Source organism: Neovison vison, chromosome 12 (assembly GCF_020171115.1).
Source record: "Neovison vison isolate M4711 chromosome 12, ASM_NN_V1, whole genome shotgun sequence".
Lineage (NCBI taxonomy): Eukaryota > Metazoa > Chordata > Mammalia > Carnivora > Mustelidae > Neogale > Neogale vison.
This window is the reverse complement of record NC_058102.1, coordinates 129483750-129490102: the sequence shown is the minus strand read 5'-3', so window position 1 is coordinate 129490102 and position 6353 is coordinate 129483750.

Genomic DNA, 6353 nt, shown 5'->3' with positions numbered 1-6353 from the left:
TTGTTTATTTATTTATTTATTTAAAATAATTTTTTTCCCAGGCCCACCCTCTGCAAACCTTATTTCAGGCATTTAAATTTGGGCCCTAACAGAGTAAAATACCTGAATGTACTCCATATGCTAATTCCATATGACAATAGCTGGCACTAAAAAAAAGTTACTCCAAAATGTAAAAATTACACATTTTTAAAACTAGAGGTAGTTATAATACAAATAGGGAACATCTAAAAGATAGTTGGTATAAGATATTTCAGTGGGTTGGAGCAATTAGGATTTATGATATTACAAAGCAGACAATTCTAAATATAAAGAAATGCCTTAACAGTATTCAATAAATTGCCAATATTAAGATTTAAAAAAACAGCTCAATAAGTAATGTTAACAAAAATTACCAGTATAGTTTCATAAAGATTGTATGTGTACAAGTTGATTATCCCAAATTGAACATTTTAAAGAGATATTTTGCCATAAATTTGCTCTGCAGGTAATTTGTATTACCTTATCTTTCTAAAATGGATTTTGAACAAAATATAAGAGCTCTACTTAAAATTCTGCCTCTTCTTTTAAGTCTAAGAATGATTGTATGACACCTTTTACATGTTAAGTCTGTCAAATAGAGATGATCTGATTTTTCTTCTTAAATTGCATACTACCTTGCACTATTTAACACATGAATTACTGGAAGTGGGATACATTCAATGATGATCTTTGTCCTACAAGGCAATTAATCAGTACAGGGGATTTATGAAAAGAAACCCTAGTTTCTGTTAAGAGTTTAATAAATGCTTTGCAATGATTTTTTAAAGAGTAGGCCTTAATACCTAATCAGTTGCTTTCAATGGTTAGATGTAAGAGCGGATAGAGTACCTTACAAATTACAACTTCCAACTTTTATTTCTGAAGGAAGTGATACTTGAGAGATGAGAAAGGAATTAATTTTAAACTGCATGTGCCCTTTCATCCAGCTGCAGTAAATATACTTTTCTAAATGGCTTTAGGGTTTGTACTTTAAAAAAAAGAGAAAGTTCATGACTAAATTAAAACTGGTGACTAAAAAGCTTTTTCATGAAAGAGGGAAACACAAAAGACTGTTGAGTATATACAAGAAATATAATATAAACCTGAGTCTTATAGGTAATGCTCAGTTTAAAATTTCATATATCATGAAATGATAAATGTCTATTCCTGACTATGAATATGAACATTTTAAAAATGTCCCATAACCCTTTTTATCTGTCTCAGAAACAGAAGTTGTAGTGTTATCTGTGAGCTAGGCCTGTAGCCTGTCAATATTTTTACTTCTTAATTTTATGGAATGTTCTAAAACCATCACATAGCTATTTGAATTTGAAGTTTTGATGTTAGCATTTTACACACACACACGGAAAAAATCACCTTAACTAAGGATGTCAAGCCTAATGTTTGAGCTCAGTCATCCAGCTCTCCTTAGGGAAAACAGTATAATACTAAAGTGACTTGAAACTTGCATTTTAATGCAACTTTTCTAATAGAAGAATAAAAGAAATCTGTTTTTGTTTGTTTGATGTTTGGGACAGATATATTTTCTTTGTGTAAACCCGTCGTCTGAAAACCAGACATATAAATAATCAACTGTCGATAATAACTTTAATGTTATCCCCAAATTTAAAGGCCGGTTAACAGAGCCATAGTAATAAAAGAGCCGGGTTATAATGTCCAAAGTAGACCCTCAAGTGGGCGTGCGCCGTCGGTGGCTCTCAGAGTGACTGGGTTCGAGGGCGGGATGGCCGGCAGCAGGGGACCATCTAAGGCGCTAAGTCTAGGGCGGCTGCGGGGTCTGGGGTTATCCCTGTGCTCCGGGGACCGGTGGCAGACACAGCGCTCTGTTTTCAGAGCTGGCCAGGAAAGGAGGACGCAGCGCTCGGGTGGAAACAAGAGTGAAGCCGTCTCCTTATAGGTGCGACGCCAGCAAAGCGCTGAGCTACAGGCCCAGGGACATCGTGGGGTGCGGTTACCATTGCGGTGATCCCGGGTCTCGGCCGGGACTTGCGGCACTCCACCAAACTGAAGAGTCTGTCGCTTCCTCAAGCCACCACACCTCCGCACGACGAAGTGAAGGCGCCGGGAAGCGGGAGGCTGCGGTCCCCGCCTGAAGCGCGGGGCGGTGCGGAACCCGACGGCGCGGGGGTCCCGCGTGGATGCCTGCCTCCCCGAGGCCGCCCTGTGCGGGTCAGTGCGAGGAGCCCGGCCCAGACCGGCCGCTGCCCCGGGACCTACTCCCCGCGCCGGCGTCCTGCTCCCGCCCGGAGGGCCCTCAGAGGCTCGGGGGTGGCGGGGGCAGTGGCCCCGGAGGCTGGGGTGCGGACGCCGTGAACCTAGAGGCTTCTCTAGCGCCAGCTGGGACCTAACTTCGAGCGGAGGACAATGTCAAGTGCAAGTGAAGCGAAAGGAGGAGGGTGCGAAGACAATGTACTTCGGGTGCCTTTGCCACTCGTGCCACGGACCGAGATCTAAGTCGACGGACACCAGCAGCTGGGGTCGGGGGTGACAAGACCTGACTTTGTTTCTGGAACCGCCTTCAATTGCTCCAGAACTTAACCCCGAAGGAGCTTTGAGGCTTTGGCCGCACCTACAATCCCCGGGAATCGCACCACGAAGCCCGTGCCCCGGGGCCGCCTCCTGGACGGGCGCTCGGAGGCCGGCACGGGCCAGTCGTTCCCTTCGGTCCCGCCCGGGGCTCCGGTCGGGCACCGACCTCGGACGTCCTTCCGGCGGCCGCGCGAGGCCTGGCGGCCTGGATCAGGCGCCGCGTCCGGCAGCCAGGGCTCCCAGGGGCCGGGGACGCGGCCTCGGCGCAAGCGCGCGAACCGAGGCCCAGCCGCCCCCGCCGCGCCGCGCAGGTGGAGGTGGCCCCGCGGGCGGAGTGCGGTCCTGGCCGCCAGGTCCCTCGAGAAAGGCGCTGTTTTGTCGGGCTCCCTCCTCGCTGCCCCCCAGCGTGCGCCCCCCGCCTCCTCCCCAAGGGTTTAGCGTGTCTTTTTCGGTGTCTTTCTTCGACGCTTCTCGGTCCGCCGTCCCCGCAGCAGCACGCGCCCGCGGCCACCACCGTGGGCGGAACCGGAGGGCTCGGGCGTCGCGGGGGCTGCGGCGGGGCCCGGGCGGGTGTTCCCTCCCGGGCCGAGCGGAGCGGGAAGCCGACGCGCGGCCGGCAGGCGCGGGGGCGGGAGGTGCGCGGGAGGTCCCGGCCGGGGAGGGGGCCGCGCCAGGCCCGGGCCGAGGACGCTTGTCCCCGCCCGGGCCCTCCGTCCCTCCCCATCTGTCGGACCAAAGCTGCTGAAGCTGCAGAAATGTGCTGGCGCCTGTCCACCGACTGCAAACAAAACCCAACAAAAAGCGGCGAAAGGAAAAGCGAATATGGCGCTGCTGAAAATGGAGCCTCGGCATCGAGAACGTCTTTCTTTCCTCCTCTGCCTCTCACTTCGTGGATCTCCCCCGCTAGTCCTTCAACGTGACGCTCCCTGGCTGTCCTCCCCGTATGGCCGACCCCACCGCGCGTTTCCTTTTCTTGTTCCTAACCTCCTTCCCCCCCGCTTTTCCTTCTTTTCTTTCCCCTCTCGGTTCCTCTTTCTCCATTTTGTGTCACAGGCGCTTTTCTTCTCAGTTCCCTTTCTGGGCTCTCACTCCCCCGCCCGTCTCACTTTATTTCGTGTGTGTGTGTGTGTGTGTGTGTGTATCGGGGAGCGGTGTGGAGGGTAGGGATGGTGAGGCGAGGCACTGAGTTGCTTTGGTAAAGAAAGGTTTTCTTTGAGGACCCGAGAATCTCCTCTAATTAGTCGCGCGCTGGCCTGGCGGTCCCTGCCGTCACCCAGGGCGCTGCTCCCGGACTCGCGCGACAGACACTTGCTCAGCAGCCGAGCGCCACCCACCCAGGAGGAGGCTCAGGGTTGAAGCCAAGGGAATACCTTTAAAAGAAAAAGGAGGGGTGGGAGGGTGAGAGGAAGAGAAGAATCTCGAATCTCGCTTTTGCAGCGTTCGAAGGCACGGCGTGGCTGGGGTAAATAGGGAATCTGACTCTCATTTTCCCAGGGGACTTCCAATGCCAATTTTAAGAGAAGCAATTTTTAAGAGAAGACAACAATGGCAATCATATCTTTTTTTTCTTGTTTTATCTTGAACAGAGGGAACCCCAGGCACTAAGATAGTAATGGTTTTAGGGATAAGCTGCTGCTGCTTTTTTTTTTTTAATTACTTTTTTCTTTTTCACTCATAGCTGACTTTGATCTCTTTTTAAAAAGGATGAACTCTTCAAGAGACAAATGCTTTTGAATAGGTAACGCCTCCAAATTGAGGTTCTTGGATAGTTTCTCTAGACGTTTTATGATTTTGAAGTTCAAGGTCTCTAAGCGCTGTTCAGTGAAACAATGAGAGAAGTATGTTGTTACATTAAAGATAAAGGAGAAGGTGGGACGTCCTGACGGCGCTTCATCTTCGTAGTGAAGACTCTTGGGTTTGGTTCGGTTTTTTGCTTTTGACTGGGAGGAATTTGCCTGCGTTCTATGTAAGAAGCATTTGAGAGAAGCTATTTCAAGTGAAAGACTTAAGTCAATAATACAAACGTGAAAGCACTGACATCATTTTCTGACCTGAGTGCCTCTTTTAGTCTTGGTAAAAAGATCAATCTACATACAGTATTTGAAAACAAAATGATTTTGCTTTCCAATATTTTTTAAACCAACTGTATTTCCCTTTGTGCACATTTACCTGTGCATTTTCATGATCTTCTGGCCTGTTTTACCTCCTCACTGTGGTCTCTCAGATCCACATCCTCCAGAAAACACAACAACAACACACCAATGTTCATCCCTTATGTGATTCTAATGCTCCTGGAATTATTTGAAAAGTTCAAAATTTTATAGGAGACATTTAAAAAAATGTATTAGGGAATATTTTTTTTGAAGGAATGTTAGAATGTTTCTTCTTAAAAGTTACCTTCCTGGTTTTCAATTCATTGCCTTTGACTACAGTTCAGTTACATATCTCACTTTCAGATGATTTCTTTGTGAAAGAAAGGAGAAAGGAAACAGGTCTTGGCAAGAACTAAATCAATGTAACTAGGCCTTATTAAGAGTCTTAATCTGTAGATTGATACCGTCAAAATATGTTTATCAAATTGAGTTTGGCATATGTTTTCTTCTGACTTAAATAGTTGACTTACAAGTCTTTTAAAAATAGGTTAAAACTTGTTTTTAATTCAGGGTCCTGCTTTGTCATGCTTTTCTCCCCCCAGATGAAAAAATAAGACAAGCCTAACTTGAAGGGTAAATAGGTTTTGTTTTTTGGTTTTTGTTTTTTTCCCAGACAAGCTTTCTTAAAATGGTCAAAGTTAGGGAAGTTATTAGTATCCTTTAGTTTAATTGGAATGATTCAGTACTTATGCCAAGTTAATCCTATTAAGATGGTATTTCCTGTTGGGGGGGATAAATTAAGGTACAACTCAGATTAATCTAGATGGACAACTTTGAATATCCTCTAAGCAATAGGGGATAGAAAAATGTATCAGTTATTAAAAATATGTGTGTATATATTAAGTACCAGTAGTGTTCAAAGCCCACTGAGGCAATATATTGAGGAGGATACAGGTAAAACATGGAGTGTGGAAAAAAACAAAACAAAACAAAATATGGAGTGTGTTGTTGAGGAGTTTACAGATTATAAAGCAGTGGTTAATCCTTTATTTCATTAAAAATTTCATATAAAAAATAAAATTAGATCATGTCCTTCCTCCACTCATAAACTCTATACAGATTAAGAACCTAAATTAAAAAAGAAATAGAACTTCAAAAATATTGGAATGTAATACAGGAGAATATCTTCATGATCTTGGAGTAAGTAAAGATTAGAATGCACAATCCATAGAGGAAATGATAAATATTGTGTAAGTAAATATATAGTACTGTTAAAAGGAAGGCTACATACTGACTTCAAAAAAAAGTGATTTCCTTTTAAGGACAAGGAAAGAAGGAAGGAGGGAATAGGAAGAAGTCCAAGGGGGGGTATCTCTTTGTAAAATGATCAGAGGCAACAATAGCAAGATATTATCCCTTTTTGTTCCTTATACCTTTTAAATTAGTTTGTTATAATTTACTTAAAATACTCTAACATTAATTCCTAGTCCAAAACCCCCCAAAATTACAGATTTCTTTTTCTTAGCCCATATTAATCCTTGTAAGGTGGCATTCACACATATGACAACAAAATAACCACTCCCCAGTGTTTTTCCTGTATAGTCTTTGAATGTTACATGATGTTTACAGCAAAGATTTCCCCATAGTTTGGTATCTCTCTTTTGTAAACTTGTTTTCTGAGTGGATTTAGTG